This window comes from Pogoniulus pusillus, chromosome 22 (genome assembly GCF_015220805.1).
Source record: "Pogoniulus pusillus isolate bPogPus1 chromosome 22, bPogPus1.pri, whole genome shotgun sequence".
Taxonomy (NCBI): Eukaryota; Metazoa; Chordata; class Aves; order Piciformes; family Lybiidae; genus Pogoniulus; species Pogoniulus pusillus.
This window is the reverse complement of record NC_087285.1, coordinates 17,071,912-17,092,952: the sequence shown is the minus strand read 5'-3', so window position 1 is coordinate 17,092,952 and position 21,041 is coordinate 17,071,912. Positions and strand designations below refer to the sequence as shown.

Sequence of the window (21,041 nt, the reverse complement as noted above, 5' to 3'; positions counted from 1 at the left end):
GCAGGATGGGGACAGAGTGGCTGGAGAGCAGCCAGGAAGAAAGGGACCTGGGGGTACTGGTGGATAGTAGGCTGAAGATGAGCCAGCAGTGTGCCCAGGTGGCCAAGAGAGCCAATGGCATCCTGGCCTGTATCAGGAACACTGTGGCCAGTAGGATGAGGGAGGTTATTTTTGCCCTGTACTCAACACTGGTCAGGCCACACCTTGAGTGCTGTGTCCAGTTCTGGGCTCCTCAATTCAAGAGAGATGTTGAGGTAGTGGAATGTGTTCAGAGAAGGGCAAGGAAGCTGGTGAGGGGCCTGGAGCACAGCCCTGTGAGGAGAGGCTGAGGGAGCTGGGAGTGTGCAGCCTGCAGGAGAGGAGGCTCAGGGATGACCTCATTGCTGTCTACAACTACCTGAAGGGAGGCTGTAGCCAGGTGGGGGTTGGTCTCTTCTCCCAGACAACCAGCAACAGAACAAGGGGACACAGTCTCAAGTTGTGCCGGGGGAAGTATAGGCTGGATGTTAGGAGGAAGTTCTTGGCAGAGATAGTGATTGGCATTGGAATGGGCTGCCCAGGGAAGTGGTGGAGTCACCGTCCCTGGAGGTGTTGAAGAAAAGCCTGGCTGAGGCACTTAGTGCCATGGTCTAGTTGATTGGACAGGGCTGAGTGCTAGGTTGGACTGGATGCTCTTGGAGGTCTCTTCCAACCTGGTTGATTCTGTGGTTCTGTGATACGGCAAGCAGGTTAACCACTGCTGCTCTTTTCTCTGTCCAGAATACCCTTAGTTTGTATTTAGATAGCAAAACCGAACACTGATCTTCAGCAGCTTCACACCATTGCATTGTAGTCATTGTATTCAGTCAACATATTCTTCATTTTATTGTTGCCTGTGTTCTTTCCCTGAGTTGATTTCCCGAGGAAGTCCATCACACTGGCAGCATCCACCAAATTTTCTAATCATGGATTTTATCACTTGAATTGCAGTTCTGCTATTTCACTACTTGTTCTGTTGGCAGGGAAGGAAAAACCCAACTAAAAGCCTCAAAATAGCTGAGTGCCAGCAGTGCTGACAACTTCTGTTTTATTTATGTTTTGTACTGAGCTATCGTGAATGACAAAGTATGTCTGGGATATGGCTTTGGGCAATGTTGTGTGTGTTACAGTTGGAAAGGTGCCAAAGTTGCCTTGCTACCAATTTTTTACCATTAGCCTTCTGGAAAGAAGGATTCAAAGTCTCATTTTATTCCTTTTTTCACCAGTGTCACCTTTACACTAAATTAATGTGAGATCTTTAGCAGAGATGGAGCTGATAGGATGAGTTGTTGATCCTTGACATGGCAGGAGCAGAGGAACAAATGGTATAAAATGCAGAAGCCAGCTTTTCTCAGGACTTAAGCTGAGGAGCCAGAAGCATCCTTTGAGATAACTGAATACCCTTGCTTTTGGCTGAAGCTAGTGTGTGGTGGGATTGCATTTAGCCATGCTATTCTGAAGCTCGGTAGAAAACAACTAGCTTGATCCTGAGGATATGGCAAAATGCAGCAGTTGCCTACTCAGCTGCAGGGGACTAATGTCCAAGGCTGTAATTAGAAGATATACCTGCTAATGAATTGGCTGTGTTCAGAGTCTGCTGTGGGATCTTTTTTCCTACACTTACAGAGGAAGCTGACCTTGTTAAATACTTAGCAATGAAAATGTGTTTTCCCTTGCCTCTGTTTCACAGCTTGTCTTCTGGCTCTACCAGCAGAGCTCCTCTGTATTAGTTGAACCTATGCTCCGCATTAGTTGAACCTATGTTTACTCAAGTTTAGTAGGGAAATTATGAGACTATATGTGAACATGTTACATATACCTGAGCGTGTCCTACACATCTGCATGGATGCACACACAGAAGGAAATTTTGATGTCTTAATGATCAAAGTAGCAGTAAAATGAAATTGAATATTAAAGCAAGAAGATATGGTTCCAATTATTTTTAAGTCAACAGACTTAAATATTTAATCTTTTCTATGCCAAACTAATTTCTTCAGTTGTGGTTAGGTAGATTGCAATTAATTTTTGATGAAACAAACTAATGCTAATTTGAAGACCTACTACACTGTAATATTTGCTTGCAAGTGTGTTGTTCAGCTTCTAGACACCTCTTCTGCCCTAGCTGAAGTTTCAAATGCTCACCAGTGTTGCCATATTTAACCACAAGGTGCAAGCTGTGTCTCTAAGGATGACCATGCTGGGTCAGAGAAGGATCCAGCCAGCTCCTGCCCTCAGCCTGACAGTGATCAATAGCTGATGTCTAAAGAATAGGATAAGAACAGAGGAAAGGTAGAGCAAGGCTTCCTGTGAGAGACTCTCCTGGCCTTCATTGATTTGTGGTTTGGGAACATCTTGAGATAGAAGTGATGGCTTCAAATTTAATATTTCATTTGGTTTGCTGCTTCGAAAGTGTATAGTTATTTTGTATAATTCATGCTTTCTATCAGTAAAGGACTCAGACTCCTGCAAGGGAAATGCTCTCATTTTACTGGAAAATGTCTCCTCTGCCTTTTCTGATTAATGTGAACATCTCTGGCTGCTTTTGTGACTTGAAGACTCACCTGATACCACTTAACTATGTTAATTTAGAAATGCACCTGAATACTCAATCCAGGGCTGCAGAAACTGAATGCAGAAGTCTGAAGTGCAAGTAATTTGTAGTTTGTTGGCAGTTAGCTCCACTCCTCTGATCAAGGGAGAATGGGGGAAGAGTGCAACATTTTAGAACCCAAACTAATCAAAAAGGTGGGATTTCTAGCACATGGGGGTTACTTCTGTCAGTGCAGACTTGATTTGGTTTCAGCAGTGCCAGCTCTTAGACACCAGTATCCCTGAAAGAAAATCCATTCTTTTCAGTCTGCAGCTGCAGTGTCTCACTCTGTATCCACTGGATGCTCTTGGGGCTCTAGGCTTGAGTGGCTGTTCCACCATGAGCCCAGGCTTTTCTGTCCCTCCAAGTGACTGCTCAGTAGAGGTGCCCAAAGTCAAAAAGGTCTGAGATGGAATCTCAGGAGCTGTGTGATGGGCTGCCCAGACTCCTTGACTTTTAGGGGGAAACCACTTGCCTGCTAGGTCACTGACCACCAAGTCAGCAGAGCCTTGGCAGTGTAAAGGGTTTACTCTGCAAAATCATGCAGGTTTGGGCCACAGGACTGGCAAATGTTTTATCTTTTAACATTTATTTCCCTTTTCCCCTGAAATGTTCTCACTCAATATAAATTATAGCTTCCATTATTTTTTAGTAGTCTTATACTTTACTGCATTGATGACTAGGAACACTGCCTGGCCTGCCTCCCTCCCTTTCTCCCTCTGTACTGTGTGAAGCATGGTCCTGTTCTGGCAGGGGAGTTGGACTCAATGGTCTTTTTGGGTCTCTTCCAACCCCTAACATCCTGTGATCAGAGTATAGAGGAAGCACTTTGCATTCAGACTGGAACATCTGCACCTTGCTCCTCATGGGGGTCCTGGCCATGGATTTAATTTCATTACGCTGCACCATCTCTCTTGTATCAGAGAGGGGAAATGATGCACAATCATTGCATTTTGTCATGACCAAAGGTGTTTTTTTTCCTCTCTGTGTCCACGTCCACACATCTTGTTACTTCCTGTCCTCCTGCATCACTGCATGTTACCAGTACACTGCACTTCCAGCCTAGATCAGGTAATTGCTTGGCAGCGACGTTTCCCCCCCTCACTGCTGCTATGCTCCCAATGCTGTAATGGCAGTGGTTGAGAGTGAGGGTAGCTTGTCTTGGTTTGGCTTTTTTATTTTGGTCAAGAGCTGCCAGTACTGCCACTTATGATCCACCCAGCAGTGCAGGAATTCACAGTACAGAAACCATCCAGACATGTAGCAGCATAGTGAGGGAACGTGCCAACTCCTCACCAAAGAAATTTGGCCGTGAGGAACTTTGGTGAGCTGTACTAAATAGGAGCTTTCTTAACCACATCTTTTCCAGCCTGTGACCAGCCTCCTGCACTCTTCTTGCCATGATGATCTAGTCCTGTTAGTGTCACTTCTGTTTCTCAACTCAGACGATGCTGTGGTTAGTGCACCAAAATCTAGCACTGATTTTCATTGAGACTATTTTGCGTTTAATATTTATGAGCAACACTGGAAAAGTAACTGTAAGTATGGTCTCCAGAGATAGAAATCCCTTAAAAGCAGTAGAATTAGGTCTTGCTGCTACCTGCAGATCAAACTACTGCAGCATCAGCCATTTCTATACCTATAAGTCATTCTGCAGCCATTTCAGCTGGCAGTCTGATTTTTCATGGTTAGCCTAGAAGAGGACAGAAGCTATGAAGGTCCAATTTTCTCCTTCATGTCGGAGTTCAAAAGAGGCAGAAGGTCTGACAATGTGGACCAAGATCTGCAGGTCTAGGCTCTGCTATCCTGACTCCTGTTGTGGGTATCTCTCAAGTGGCTCCACTTTGAGGGCCTTTAGGTATGGAATGTAACATAAACATACACAAGGACAAATGAAGAAATTGGCACTAAATAAAGCTTATACATTTGATTGTTCCCTTCTGTGTGACTATGACTGCTATGTGGACTTTTGGTGGAAATTATATATAGAGAGAATTCTTAAAAAGCACTATGATGACAGCTTTCAGTATGGGCAGTTCTGCATGCAGATTACTGAAATCTTCCTTCTTACAAACCCAAAAACGAATGGGTTTTCCAGCTAGCTGTAACCTCTTCATGGATTCAGGACTTTGTGTGAAGATGTAATGGGATTTTGTGGCATTTTGAGCTGCCACAGACTTTCTCCTGTGTAGGAGACCTGTAAGAAATAAATATGTCTATATGATTTTTATTTTTTTCCTTGATTAGGTAAAGTTAGACTGTGCTCATGGCTGCTGTGTTGTGTTAATGCTAGAAAACCATCTCTGAGCCTGGCTTAAGAACACAAACCTACTGATGCACATGTATCCTTCCTAGGGAGTTTGGATCTTACTGTTTGCTCGGTCTTTGATTGCTTTATGCTGCCTTGCCTGGTCTCACTTCCCAGGCTGTGCTGTCTAGGTGTATGAAGGATAGCCCTTTGAGTGTTTTCCCATATAGCTGCAATTAGAGATGATTAATGCCCTGACAGTGACAAACATATGAACAGCTTCTTGATTTGTGGTTGCTGGCAGTATTGCTGCCAGGTGGTCATCCCCGTTGCTGTCTTCTTGCCTGCACGTCTACACATCCAGGCCCCCACATCCATGTTCAGTGCTGAGGTCTGACCTCTTGGAAACACTGAGCACATCTGGCAATGATGGCGAGCTAGCAAATGTGGTGATGCTGAGCCCTCACCCTCCCAGGAAAGCTCATGCCATTTACCTGTCACTGGTAATTGCTCTGGAGACTGAACTTTGATAACCTGTTGTTTCACGTGAGGTCCTAATGTGGTTGCCTGTTCAGAAGCTTTGAATTCCTTGAGTGAGAGCCATTTTAACAGTGCAAAGAATTAAGACTGAGGGAATGTCTCTGCTTTTAGTATGAAAAATCCTGTTATTCTTCAGAAAGACCTTAATGAATTAAAATATTCCCTATGGAGAAGCATATTACTTACTTTCTTACTGCAGTATTGAACTGGAATAAAAAGCAGCCAGGCTGACATTCACTTCCTGGGGTAGGAACACTATTAAAGTACTGTAAAGCAAGCATAGCTTTGCACCACAGTTCTTGAATACAAAGTTTGCCCTCCAAAGGTGCCACGCATGATGGATTGTCACAGACTCTTTGTCCTACCTTGACATTTCATTCCTGTCCGATGTTGTCTTATGTTTTGCTCTGAATCTGCCAAACAACTGACCCTAGAATTTAATGCCACACCTTCTTTTTCCTTTTTCTGAACAGCATTTTTTGCAGCTGAGGCTCTGAAATACTGGAGGACACTGCATCTTCCTCAGGGACACGGACAAGGGGAAGCTGGAGCCTCTGGAGAGCTCAGAAAGGAATTGTGGCTGGTGGTCGCCTGAGGAACTTACCTGCACGCCAATGTTGCTCTGAAAGGAGTTGTGTCCAACACTCAAATTTGGTAAGGTAAGTCATTTCCCCCCTGCTCCTTCCTCTTTGCTCTTTTCTGAGTATGTGACTATGGGGAAAACGGACAATTAGCAGCCTTTGTGTTGGATGCTTTGTGTGCGCCACGCTCGCCCTGCCTTTGTAACTAACCTTTGCTCTTGCCGCATTTGGAGATCATTCATCAACAGTGAAGTGTTTTTAAAGTCTTGGGCTTGAGAGGATGCGTGTTTATACCCAAGTGTGTTACTGAACAAAATGCTCACCTACGGCTGCGTTTTGCTGGTGGTGATGCATACTTGGTGACAGGTACCTGTGTTTTGGAAGTCCTACTTTCTGTGTTTCACTGATGTCTGCAGTTCAGAGGGGCAGAGATGAGAGAGAGAAAAAAAACTATGCCAAAGCAGCCCATTTGCAATACAGCCCTGTGCTTTGCTTTGTGTATTCTTGTATGCAAGGAGTGGAAAAAAATGCCAATGGATTGCTTAATTGTTTGTGACTCCTTTATTGCATGGCACTGAAATTTTTTGTGTGTGGAGATTCTCATATCCACACCAACATTGCCTTGGTTATGCCATAAACGTAGCAAGGCAGGAAATTGAGGAGTGTATTGTGGACATTTACAGTAATACAGTCTCTGATTCTGTGTCTTCTTTTATCTAGGCCAAGTTATTTTTTCTGAAGGCAAAGCTTTGCTGATAGAAAAAAAAAATCCCCAAATTTAAAGCATTGGTTCCCAAATCTCAGTAGAATGGCATCAGGTGATGCTATCCTTTTTCGTTTTACACATGGGTATTGACTTGTCTTATGTGACTGAACCAGCAGTATAAGCTTGGTGTGGAAAGTAAAGCAGCAATATAACACCTGCACTTGGTATTAGTGGAGGGATGTTAATAAAAAGAAGGGAAAATAAATCTCTAGGAAGACACAAGGCATCCAGGTAAGCGTGCACCTGTTCTGCTGCTCTTGGTCTGCTTGCAGTAGTAGTCTTACCTGTGGATATTGTTGGCTCAAACTCTCGTGCCTTGGCAGAGCTCTGTTGATGTAGAGATTGCCTGTTGTGATGGTTTGGGTGTTCCCTGCCCCCCTCCCCCCACACACTTTAGAAATCACCCAGACTAGACTCAGCCAGCTCTGGAAATACGAATGAAGCTTACATTTACAACTAACAAAATATACAAGCAGATATTTACAGTATATACAGTTATATACAGAAATATACAAGGTAAAAAGGTAATACAGAAACACAACAGCCCTCCAGAAACCTGAGTCCTCAGGAGGGTCTTCCAACTGCCCCTTCACCTTCCCCTTCCCCCTCTCAAACTTACCCCAATCTCAAGGAAGAATGGAGGTTTGGCCAGGTGGGTTCAGAAGCAAAGTGGATTAGTCAGAGAGGCTAGAGAGAGATACAGCTCAGCCAGTTGCCCAGCAGAAGTGGTTAACTGTGTTTTTGTTTCTTGTTCTTATACATCCCAGCAAGCCTGTGAGGGAAGTAGACATCACCATTGTTTTCCTTTCACAGCCTGTAATCTAGTTCTTCTCACCAAAACATTCCAGCTGGCTTCAAACTAGCACACCTGTCTCCAACAACTGCAGAAACGGTTACTGGGGATAGCTTAAATTAGGTGCTTAACTCATATTTTGGGAGGACAAAGAGCATTTCCCACATGATTGCTTTATGCAAAGCTATTATTTAGGTGTTACACTCTAGGTTGGACTTTGGCAATATGTCTACATGTTGCTTTGTGACTGTCAGATCTAAAAACTTATGATTGTCAGATCTAAAAACTGTTCTTATCTGAGGGAAGCTCACATTTATGGAAACTCAATCTTTAAGAAGAACATCATTGATTGAGGAGACTGTGCTGAAGTTTAGAGTTGGGAGTACTGCTGTGGTCCATGCAAGTAGCTAAAACCTGTTTTTATCCTCTCTCTTCATCTTAGGAGTTTATGCAGCCTTACTGGGATAATTAACTACCATCAACTGTCTGTTCCTATGACACCCTTGTAAGACAGAGGAGCTACTTTTCCTCATTTTACAGATGATAAATAAGAAAAGAGTCACTTTTAGGTCACTTTCAAGCAATCAAGATGTGTCTCTGATCTGCATGGCACAACCATTGCAGAAGGTGCATCTGATACCCACAGCTGGAGGCACAGACAGCTTTCACCAAGCAGTTGAGTCTGTGGGGCAAAGCATCAGATTTGGGTGTGGATCTGTTTGAGGTCACTACTCTGAGCTAAGCCAGTTTCTTCCTTGTGTCCTTTCCCAAACAGAGTTGTTTTCTCTATTCCAGTAACACCAAATGACATCAGAACCTGCATTTGCTCTGTTTCTCTGCTGGCAGTGGCCCTCTGTCCAAATAATGTTAGCTGAACTCATTCATCTTTGCTTGCATCAGTCAAGAAGATTCCCTTTTAACAGCATTTCAGCAATTGTAGTGAAGGCAATTTTATTGTGGGAGGAACTAATTTAAATGGATCTCTAAATAACATAGAGTAATTCTTTATTTCTTAAACTGCTCATTTTCAGATTAGTAGAATCCACTTAGTAAAATGCTCTGTTCCACTGGAAAAAAAAGCACATTTAATAAATATGTAAGAGAAAAAAAATAAGTAGCCATTAAACATAGTTAATAAATTTTATCTTGCAAGTAGACTTGGAAAAAAAACCAACCCCTGTTAATTTAATGTGTTTTATGGATCTTGTAGCAATTAATTGTCTTCATTACATGGGCATAAATCCTCCATGTAATTCACCTTTTTCAGATTTAATTGCTGTGCTCTTTGCTTTGTTTAGGCTGCAATATTATTTATCCTTTTTTTTTTTTAAAGTTGATGCTCAACATCACATTTTTTGCCATTCCCAGATGTTTTGTAAACCAGTTCAAGTTAACCAAATCTCTCTGAATTAGACAGTGCAGAGGTGGTGTTGCAGCTGTGATGGGTTGATAGAGGTGAAGCAGAGCAGTTGCAATTCAAGCCCTTCTTGGCCTGCAGCAGAGCAGTGAGCAGGTGTCCTTTTCTTAATCCCTGCATTATGTTGTCTGATAAAAGTTATTTTTTCCCTCTTCAAATATGTCTTCCTTCTTATTTAATTTATTAACTCAGAGACAAACACTGATTTTGTGTGCCTGGGGGTTTGCATGTGAAAATGAGACCTTAATACAACTTTCTAATGACTTGACAAAGAGTTCAAGGTCTACTGGTTGTCTGAAAATAGGACAGGAAATTTGCCCTCCTACATTGTGAGAAGGGAAAGTTTATATAGAATCATAGAATCAACCTGGTTGGAAGAGATCTCCAAGATCATCCAGTCCAATCTATTACTCAGCCCTATTCAGTCAACCAGACCATGGCACTAAGTGCCTCAGTCAGGCTTTTCTTGAACACCTCCAGGGGTGGCAACTCCACCACCTCCCTGGGCAGCCCATTCCAATGCCAATCACTCTCTCTGGCAAGAACTCACTTCTAACATCCAGCTTATACCACCCCCAGCACAACCTGAGACTCTGTCCCCTTTTTCTGTTGCTGGTTGTCTGGGAGAAGAGACCAACCCTCACCTGGCTACAGCCTCCCTTCATATAGCTGTAGACAGCAATGAGATCACCTCTGAGCCTTCTCTTCTCAAAAGATTAGAATCAACTAGGTCAGAAGAGACCTCCAAGATCATCCATTCCAGCCTATCATGAAGGAAGAAAAAGCCTAAATAGAGAACACTCCAAATTGTAACAAGGAAAAGGTAGGGAAGCTCTGGAGCCCTCCTAAAATGGTTTGACCTGGTTGCAGGTTGCTCCTGATTGCAGAAAAATACAAACACATTACTAATAAAAGTCCCTTTTTTTTTTTAACCCCAGTAAGTATAAAACCAAGCAGAATTCCAAATGAATCTGTGACAGCATAATAGTGCAGTACTGGTGTTTTGCTTGTCCAAGTAACTGAAGGCAGTAGGTGTTGAAAAGCACCCTAGGCTACCAGGTGGAAATACGGTAACTCAGCTGAGATGGATCTTATTTCTTATGTCTCAGTCTGATTTCTAGGATTTGAAGCATCATGGGCCATCACCATGAATTCCCAAAGTAAAATTCAAAGCTTTGTTTTGAATGAAGTCTTTGTGCTTCGTGGCTAGATGTTGCACACCAAACAGCAAAGCAGGGCAGCGTGGAGGATCACTTCTTACACCCAGCTTTTATCGGTGTGCACGCCAAGCTCGCGCGCTTGAGTAGCATCCATGCAAATGTTTTCAAGTGTTTCTCTGAACTGTTTTGCCAGAGTGAGAAAATGAAATGGCTATTAAGTTTGCATGTTTTGTTGCAAGATCAGCAGGCTGGCTGTTAACGTATCAATTCCCTTGATGACACCACTTCTGCAGTCCTACTCACTCAGCTTCTCCTGACAGGGCTTTTATTGAATCCATCAACCTGACACATATCAAAGCACAATTTTTGATAACAAATATCTTGGTGTAAAGTGAATTAGAAAAAGCTGATATCAGCAACAGAACTGAGTTGAATTTCTGAAAGAAAATAAGAAACTCCAGAACTAACATAAGATCCTTGGGATATCAGTTGCAGAACAGTAATGTAAGACTACTCTTGAAGTGCTGAGAAGTCAATGGGTCTGGCCAAAGTCACACAAATGGGCTTGTTCGTGGACTGTCAGCCTGTGGCTCTGCCTTCTGGGCTCTGATGTTTGTAGTGTTGCTTGAGAGAGCATGCTGAAACAGTGGTTTATTTTCTTCTGGAGAGCTTTCTCCTGCGAGCACCAATGAGCTCCTTGTAATGACTTTGCACTCTGGTCTTTGAGGAATTTAGAGACTGTGGAGTAGAAAACATGAAGTGTGAGTAGAGTGCACCTTCACCTTCTTCCTCCCTGAATATGAAGCAGTTTGGAGCCCCATGTCCTCTGCAGAGCTGCTGCTTGGCAGCCTGTGGGCCATGTTTTGGGCAGAGTCCAAGTGAGGTGAAAACAGCCATGTGCTTCTTTGGGCTGCAGTTCTGTTGAAATTACCTGGCTGAAAACCTTCTGAGAACACAGTTCCGTATCTGCTTACAGCCTTCTCCTGTCTTGCTCTTCCCTCTCTGCTCTTTTATCCACTTCGGTTTTGTGTCTCTCAGATGATAAGCAGCTGCAGGCAGGGTGGCCTTTGCACCTCTGCTCCTCTCACTGTGCCCAAGCTCACTTACCTCTTATTTTTGGCTAGCACATGCTGTAAAGTATTAGCTAACACTAATCATGCTTTTAGCTCTGTGGCATGTCTGCTTTTTGGATAGGTATACACTGGCAGTTTGCAGGAGGCTGTATTTGGAAGCGCAGACCTGCAATACAAATGCTCTAGATGTGCTGCAAATAATTATGAATATATTTAATGAAGGGAAGCTGAAACATACTGAAAACATTTGGAAATAAGAGAGAATGTGTGCAGCCAAGCGTTAGCTGTAAGTGGAAGGTTCTTCTTGGCATCATTTAATGGGAGCTTTCCAGCCTGTGTTTTCTGTGGTTGCTATACTGAAAACAGCAAAGTCTAGAAAGTAAGGGTAGATGGGGGTGAAAGAAGCAGCTGATGCCTTTCTCCTCTGGGAGAAAAGGGGCAGTGAAATGAGCAGCGTTTCTGTTGATGGGCTAATGCCCCCATCAGTCTTTGCCTCCCAGTTACTGGGAAGTGGCCAGCAGAGATCCTGGTGGCACTGGCACCCTCTAAGCAAGGTGGCATTCCTTCACCACAGCATCTCTTGTTTTCTCCTGAGTAGTCAGTTGAGAATACAAAGATTTCAACAAACAAAAAAACCCTCACACATGTTTTTTTTTCCCTGCTAGGTGGAGTAAGTAGCTCTATTTATATCTCACCAAACAAGTTTGGTGCCTTTTAACATCAGTGACTGTACCCTTTGCCCTCCATCTCAGAAACTGGCCCCTGATCTTCTTGGAGACTCTCCACTTCCTTTCTTCCCAGTGCTGTTGTCCTTCCCAGTCTTAATGCCATGTGAGAAGGAACTCTGGTGGTTTTGCATCAGCTGTCATATAAAAGCTTGGACTGGGGGACCAACAAGTTGATGTGCACTCAAGCTGTGTTGTGACGATGCCATAACCCATGCAGATGGAGTTGCTGAGATCCAAAGCATTTGGACTAAAGACTGTAAAAGGCAATGTGAGGCTTAGGAGTATGCTATTACCCTGGCAGACCTCCTGCCTCTGTCAGGTTCTGCAGGCTTTCAGCTTCTCTCCTCCTGCCCAGCAATATTCTGGAAGGTTTTCACCAGCATGCTGAGATAGAGAAAAGAAAATAAAGAGAATTCAAGACGATTTTTACAGACTGTCTGTGATTTATTTATGAAATTGAGTGGGAGAAGAGGTGCTGACTAGCATTGCAGCTGAGGGAGTCTTCCCAAGAGTTACTGAGTTTGTGGCTGAAGTATTACACAGTACACAAGTAGGGAGGTTGTAAGTCCTCCTCTGCACTGTTGTGCTGTCCCAGGGGTGCCACCAAAGTGTGAAGGACAACTATGCTATGCCTGTGCTTTCATGTCATTCTTTGATGGCTTTTCTCCTGGGATTTTGACTGCCTCTTGGTCTCTGTAACAAATGTGACTAACTGCCCTGTAGCTGGTGAACACCGCTGCAGAGGAAGCTCACTGGGTTGCTTTTCAACTTGGCATGACCCTGTGACTGTGGCTGGACCTACTGTGCATTAACAGGACAGCCCAAATGGTGGATGCTCAGTTACATAGTCTGATATACTAGAAACTAGTACCACTCTTTGGGATGAGTCCATATGAAGATGGCAGCAGGACCACATTGGGCATGCTGAGTACCAGTCCCAGTGCTTTGGGCAAGCACTATGTATTTGCTGGGTGTGCTGTACACTGAGCTGGTCTTCCCTGAGAAGGGGGACCAATTGCATGGGAACAAGGAAGCTCCTTCTGCCTTAGGATTTGTGTTCACATGTGGCCCACCATGGTCACACTGTATCATCATCTCATATGCCATGGTTGTGCTGGAGTTGATGGCCTGGGAGGTAAGAGGACATGCACTGCAGTTTGCTTAGACTAATGTCTCTCTCTTCCTATTAGGACCAACTGAGAGTTTGCCCTGCAATGCTCTCAAAAGCAAAGGCAGTGAATCAACAACAAAACAAGTCTGTCTCATTAGGAAGGCTCCTAGGCACCTCTCCTTGGCTCAGGAGCAAGGGAAAGGGGGTTGGGCAGCCCTGCACTCTGCTCGCTTTCTGTCTGGGAGGAATTTCTAGTTGTTAATGATTAATTCAAATGTTTCTTGTCTTGAGTACAGTGTGCAGGGAGTGATAAATCTGTGATGGGTTAGAGGTTGAGGTTTTTTGGTGCTGACAATTAGTATGAGCCACAGGCTTTGCTTTCATTGGCATTTTCACAGCATTAACCCAGACCTTGTCAATTAAAATCCAGACACATTTTGATGAGGGACATCTTCTTCTAATGATAATTGTAATAATATCACTTTTATTCATTTAAAACCTGTCAGGCTGGCCATGTTGCCTGGAAAATAACTGCCCAAGTTTTACATTGCCTAAATAACTAGGAAATATCTTTCAGTCTTTTGAGCTGACATTTCATCAAAAATAACTAAAAGCAAATGAGGCCATAGCTGTTCATCTTTGAACAATTCCAGACTTCAATCAAAGTAATTTGACTTTATCTGCTAAAATAAGCAGGTTTATTAGCTTTCACTTTGGAGGCTACTAAACATTTGATAATTGCTTTAAGTGTGATGATGGGGATTTATACTAGTTATTATTGGCTTTTCTGCTTGACAGCTTAGCTCAGGAGCATGTCCTAGGCAGTGATCCCTTTGTGTAGCTCACCTGTTCATTAGATGGAGCAGGAAGCCTGGGTGTAAAGGTTGATTAAGGGACTTGACTGAGCTGCACAAGAAGTCTGCAGTGGAATAAACCTCAGAAATCTTGTGTCTGTTCTAGTACATTAACTGCAGTGTTGGTTTTCTTCTTTTTTAAATGTGTTTATATGTCTGTAAATATTGTACTTAAAAATCTCTGTCAGGCCATAGAAACGAGTATTTAATAGTTGGAATGGGAGTGATATATCAAATATCAATTGAAAATCCACTGTGGCTTTATTTTAGCATGACATGAAAAACAACAAAGTGAAAATCATGTTTAGTTTTGCATGGGAAAGCACTTTTCATTTTTCTCAGAGGTGGTTGTTAAGTGAAATCCTTTAGGTAGAGCTGGAGTAGGGAAGCAGAAAGCTTTATAAGTAAGAGTGCATCTAGATCTTGTGGTGTTTCCAGTGTATGCTGGTCCATGCAGGTGGCAAGTACTGCAATTCTTTTTTCTTTAGGCATTCTCTTGCTTCCTACTAAGAAGTGGATCACCAGCATTTAGGCCAGATCACATAGATTTATTTCCTTTTATTTCTCATCTTATTTCTTTTAAGTTCTCCAAACAGGCAGCACTTTGTACTGAAGAACCTCATCAGTATTATAAATGCCCTCTTTCTCTGATCCTTCTCTGAAAGGTGTAGAAGAAAGAACTCTGATTAATTAAAGGCTCTTCCAGGTGATGCCATAATGTAAATAAAAGTAAGCCTGCCTTATTTCTATAGCAACTGGAGTAATGTCACCAGTTGCAGTACAAAATTCAGGGCATAGCATGGACTCCTGAGTAGGAAAGCCAGGTACAAAATGCTGCACTGAAATGAGAAATAATAACTGGAAGTAAATGGACTTGTGCTGTTGTGACTGCATTCTGAAGTTAAGAGTTGTGCTTTTAGTAGATACAAATACTAATCCACCTCCTCTCTGGTGGGGCTCTTTTATTTCCTATTTCCAGTGTGAACTGGCAAGCCTGTAATCTGCATTCTGGTGTGTAGAGAAACAGCACTGACAGCAACATAGCTTGGAGGCTGTAAATATTATTACATATTTTTCCAGCGAGCCTTCAGCAACTGAGCTATATGTTTATGTCTCTCATTACTCTTATTTTTTAAGAGTGCATTTGTAAAGCGTTGGAGGTGATAAGGAAAACCAAACCTACCTTTGCAAGTTAAATGGGCCTGATTTGAAACTACCAGGCTTAAAGAGATTGAGATTTGCTAACGGTGATTCAAGAGCAGGCGAGGTTCATTTACATGCTATTTCTTTTCCACTTTTGACATTTGAATTGCACTTGAAAATGTGTCACATTGCACGTTTGTGCATGGAAGTTACAGCTAGCACTTCACTGGGCATGTAAGAGCTGCCTTCTTACCTTGCAAATCACAGAATCAGCCAGGTTGGAAGACACCTCCAAGCTCATCCAGTCCAGCCTATCACCCAGCCCTATCCAGTCAAATAGACCATGGCACTAAGTGCCCCGTCCAGTCTTTTCTTCTAGAGTTGGTGACTCCACCACCTCCCTGGGCAGCCAATTTCACTCCCTGACCACTCTCTTAGTGAAAAACTTTTCCTTAATGTCCAATCTAAACCTCCCCAGCCTCAGCTTGATGTCATTCCCCTTCTTCTGTCTCCAATTCACTGTATCTTACAGAAGAAGCAATGTAAGTAATAGATATGGAACGTGCCTAACTCTGCAGAGTGAAGTCTCTGCCAACTTTGAGTCTCAGCTATCAAGATACATGTTCATGATGTTCCTGGTGCAGATATATAAAATGCTGTTGGTTCTTTTTGTTATGCAGATGGAGTTGTTTTGAAGATTTATCCCATGGAGACCTCACTGAAATCATGTAGTATGTTATAAAATGTTCTGTGTAGGCTTTTGAAAAGGAAACAACTCTTCGCAGCACCCAACTATTTCTTTGGGTCCCTGCTGCAGCTGAGAAGAGTTTTGGAAGTGAGCTCAGTGCTATGACCTCTACCCATCTGTCCCACCTGCAGTGCTGCAGAAGCTACCTGTTTTACCATTTATTCCCAATTTTGCCATTTTTACATTTTTTCTAGTGGCTATTTTTGTTGTTTGTCCCTTTGTTGACAAGGTGGAAGTGGAGGCTGGAAGGGCAGTGTATGTCTATCTTGCCATCAGCAGGGAATGTATTGGTGCTGCACAGCAGCCTTTTTCCCTCATGACTTATAAGCATTTAGTTTAAGAATCTGAAAGGCATGTGGAATGGTTTTGTGTCATGAAAGACAGGTTTGGTTACACAAATTAAATATTGACTTAAAATTAGTTTGAGAGGTGTAGTAACATGTAGGTCATTGAGGCAGATACGCCAAAATAAAACCTTCCAGCAAGAGTTCTGTCTCCTGCAGATCTTCTCTTTGTTATGGAAAACTGCTTTAGGATGTTTCAGAAATTTTTATGGTGCTTATTTGTCATAACTGTCCAAGGATCTGTTGGGCTAGTTTTTATTACTGTGGTGCCTCTGGATGTTGCAGCTGAGATCAAGCATAGTACGTGCATTTACTGATGGTGTGTCTCAGCTGCGCAAGATGATTCTGTGCCAACCATTCGTATTCTCCTTGGCATGGTTCACGTTTAGAGCAAGAGGTGTGTGGAGTAACTGAAAGCCATCAGAAGGCAGTGTTGCTCAAATATTGATCATAGAATCATAGATGTCAGGGGCTGGAAGGGAGCTTGAAAGCTCATCAAGTCCAGCCCCCCCTGCCAGAGCAGGATCACCTATACCAGATCGCACAGGAATGCATCCAGGCGGGCCTTGAATATTTCCAGATAGAGAGACGCCACAGGTCTCCTGGGCAGCCTGTTTCAGTGTTCTGTCACCTTCACAGTGAAAAAAATTCCTCCTCAACGGATGCCTCTGGTTTTTACATGGATCCAGTGTGTGGTAGTTTCAGCTTTCGACTTGTGTGCATGCTCCTGATATGCTCTTTGGAGTGATTAGTTAATAAATATTATTCATGAGCTGTTTTGCTCATAAATGGTTTTACCTGTCTCTATGACCAGTTTGAGCCCTTTGATGTGCTGGAGAGCATCGTGCACAACATGCCTTGGCCCTAAGTGGTTTTGTGTTAAAAGCCCAAGTATAGTGGATGAGTGAGGCAGGATTGCTAGCAAGTGTGGAGACGACAGATGGAGCACAGCGGTGAAGATGAAGGATGTGCAGAGCTTCGTTGTGTTGCAGGGCATCTATGATCAAAACTCCTCTTTGTTGTGGTGCCTGTACAAGGCTCACAGCAATCAGGGATTTGGTTTGCTGAGACTAACTCCTGCCTTGTTAACTACTACTTCTTGATTATTTCTGTCTATATCCATCTGCTGCCTTTTTTCTGTTAGAGCTGCAAATTCCTTAGGGTTCAGCCTGCTTTTTCTTTTTGTGTTTGTGCAGTGCTGAATTCAGTGGAGTCCTGGCCCAGGGTTAAGGCTAGTAGCTGTTAGCAGTGGCATTTACACAGGAAAATAAGGCAGTGGGAAAACAATTCTTTTCAATTTCTGATGATCTTTATTTGCATTCCAACATCTGCTGACTCCTTGACAAAATATTTAACTAAATGATACACGATTAAAATGATAATAATCATGGTCTCTACCACACTTACTTCCATGCAGGAAATGCAGGATTTTTGGTTTGGGTTTTTTGTTTGGGTTTTTTTTTTTTTTTCCTGTGTGGTTGTTTATAGACATCTGTATTTGTCTGACAAATAGATTTTATCCTACAGCCTGCTGGCTGTTGCTTTTTCTAGGTGCTTATTCATATTTAATATAGCTCTGCCATGGATTTGCATATATAAATACACACTTGTTTTTCACACCTGTTGGCATTCCTTAATTATACATTGACCTCGAGGCTGTTGGCTTTGAGGTCTGTTCAGTTGCAGCTAGCTTGGTGTTATGTATTGTTCTCCTTTCCCAAGACCTCAGCCCGCCTGGCACTGACCTGCCAGCTGAAGTTTACCCTCCTGGCACAACGCCACAGCTAAGTGCCTTTCAGCGACTTCTCGGCTATAATCCTGAGCTGATTTCTGGGATGCAATTCACTGCCACGTTTATCGTATCAAAAGGGGAGTGATTTACATTTCCTGCACGTCCTCGGTGTTGCCAGCCCGAGAGAATGCTGCAGAGAGAAAGTTAACACAATTTGATAAAATAAGGAGAATGAGGCTCTTTACACTGTTGCGTCTTAGGCTGTGGAGGAATCTGATGCAGGCACAAAGTCGGCACTAAGTATAAATTAGGCTGTGCGCTGACATTAATTTGGGGCTGGCTTTTTGGCTCCTGGAGGGGGGGAATAGGAAGATTGTGCCTAAAGGCTGAATATGTGGAGAGCTGTATGCTTGTCTTTGTGTGCATTTCCTCTTCATCTTGATTTCTTATTGTGTTACCCCTTAAAGTCTCTCTCTTCTCCAGCTATTCATCCAGAGCAGTGTCTGCATCACACCTTATCTTTGTTTTTATCGGATCCCTTCAGCCTTTTGCAGTTTCATCTCTGAGAAGACATCGAGCAGTCACACCAGCATCATTTGTACAAAGTGAAGCACTTTATGTTGAGATATTTTCAGCACGTCCATACTGGAAATGCCATAGGAAAGGCTGGGCTGCAGCCTTTGCTGCAGATTCACATTCAGCTGCCCATATTTGTATGCAGAAGCAGACTCGGTGGCAGCTTCACATTCATTTCCTCTGTATCAATTACTTATCAGTAATACACAAACCAAATTAAGCCACTAGGGGTAGGTTGTAGTGCTGAGAGTGTTGCCAAGCCTCCCCTGTCCAAAGGGGCACCTTGCAGAGATACAGGTTGAAAAGTTCCTTTTCAGAGCTTGCTGAGCAAGGCTGTGTGTGTTTGAGTTTGGAGAGGCAAGGGGTGTATGTGGTGGTGGTGACTGAACTGGTGATGTTACTCAGCTCTGATCCAGATTCCTGCAGACATATCTAACTCTGGCTTTATTTCCTATTTTTCACGAGCACCTTTCTTGGATGTATTCATTGTGCTGCAGTGAGGGGCTGTGCAAAAGAAGAACCTAGTGAAGATATAGTGGGCAAAGTGCTCTCAAATTTATTATGCCTTATCTTTCTCATTTGAGGATTTGATGTTGTGCACTTGCAAATGTAGGAATATGTACCAATATCATTAGCCTGCTAGGACTGGTGACAGCTCCTCTGCAGGGTTTGTAGTCCCAGTTCAGAGTATTATTAGGAGTTAGTGAGTAGAGGTCAGTAAAATTCACTTTCTGGCTTTTCAGGACAGGATATTCTTTACTTCCTATTCCACTTTGCTTTTCTTCCTTGCATCTCACAAAGAAATATCCCTGTTCCTGTCTGTATTTTACTTGGCTTTAAATGATCGAAGCTTTGCTTAGCTCTTTCTTAACTTCAGCAAATCCTCTAAAAGCAGATCATAGAGATTGTCCACACCAGGAAAATATTACTGTGCCACCTTGATTAGTTTGTGTGCCTGACCTCTTCTTCCTCTTAACTTGGACTGCCACTTCTTGTCATCTTTGATTTCATCTTCCTCTTTCCTTTTTTTTTCCCTCCTTTTCCTTGACTATCTATGAAGATTCTCACTGCCCGATGCTATCACCTCGCCACGCTCTTTCAATCTTAATGCAAGTGCCCTGGGAAGAGATTACATTCACCCTTCAAACTGATACAGCTCTTTTAATGTATGATGTCCAAAGAGAAGACTCTTTCAGATTCTGGATCCTGGAAATTAAAGGCTGTGTGTGCACATGTTGTTTTATCCAGATGCAGTCTAAACTTCAGTGGAAAAAAACCCCACAGTGTGGCATGCAGCTAATCAGGGCACTTCTCTGAATAGCTCATTCCTGAAAAAAAAGAAGAGATATTCTGCATCTTTCTGTCCCTCTCAATTTGGTTTTCCTTTTTTTCCCCCCTCCTTATTCTGTTTTTTTAAGAACTGATTTCCTTAGGGAATTTTTAATGTTCAGAGCTTTTTACCCTGATGTTTTGGACAATGATGTGACAACACAAGTGCATCTATTACTCTTCCCCTGGAAGCTGACTAAAGGGAAGGACTTGATGGATAATGGTCACATTTTCCAGCAGAGCCTGATGTACATGCAGGAAGAATGACTGAGTGACCTGCATATAAAACTAAACTATATCAGGTGCAAAGTCTGAGGGCAGAACTAGTAAAGAAGGCTGTGAACAGCTAGCCTTTTGTCATGAGTTCCTTATTTTGCTCCCTTTCTCTCTGTTGCTGCAAAGCTGGTGTTTTTACAGCGCGGGCTGGAGTGTGAGAATCAGCTTCCCGGGGAGGGAAGGCAAAGGGTAGCAGGCTCATGTGTTACAGGGAGCTTTGAGAAAGGAGGGCGTGCCACTGAAAACAGACCATCACTTCACCTTCGGCTGCTGAAGAAAGCTGATTCTCCTGTGCCTTCAGTAGTCAGTTTACACCTGTGCAAATTGAGTGTAAACTAGTACTGGTTGAAGCTTGAACTTGGTGATGCTGTGGGTACTTACTGCCTTCAGGGTAAAGGGTAGAGAGCTGGAAGCTGTGAAGGTGGGCCAGGGCTCTGGACCTGAGAGTGAGATGGCTGTTTGAGCATCATTTCCCACCAGGGCTCCTTTCTCTGACAGGTGAGACACACTGACTGTATGCTGGGCATTGGGTGCTTTGCTAGGTGTTGTAGACTTTCAATTGAAGCTGCATACTGCTCTGCTTTATATTCCACAGCACAGGCTTGCTAAAGCTGGATTTGAATTCACATAGTCAGAAAAGTGTAGGGAGGAAGACAGGCTACAGTGGGGAAGATATGTGGTGCTTTCCCCTCTTTGTCCCCCATGGCTTAAACATGGTCCCCTTAAGAGCTAACTTGCATCTCTTTCCATTTTCTCTCTCTGCTAGACCACTATGAGAAATGATCAATGATTTCAAGAGCTTTCATGCAATTAGAGAGGGAAGAGTGTAAGAGTACTTCTAGCAAAAGCAAAGAAGGAGAGTAAGATGAGCTGCATTTTGCACCTGGAGCACTAGGGCACAGGAGGAGAATAGATGGCAGTTCTGCCTTTAGCTGCATCATTCTCATGGGCAGCATGTCAGGAGTCCGTGGAAGGGTAGGAATCTCTAGACTTTGTCTTGCTGAACTGCTTTGA

General features: G+C 43.1%; 1 protein-coding gene across 15 annotated transcripts in view; it reads left to right on the top strand.

Annotated features, from left to right (window-relative positions):
* The window catches only part of SGCD (sarcoglycan delta), a 681,477-nt gene that overhangs the window by 393,419 nt on the left and 267,017 nt on the right, over positions 1-21,041 (top strand). For 13 of the 15 annotated variants that reach the window (XM_064161998.1, XM_064161986.1, XM_064161982.1 and 10 more), the window contains one exon: positions 5,870-6,055. The gene's annotated coding sequence lies outside the window, so the exon portion shown is untranslated. The remainder of the gene's footprint in view (positions 1-5,869; positions 6,056-21,041) is intronic. The other 2 variants (XM_064161983.1, XM_064161996.1) reach the window with 1 other exon arrangement.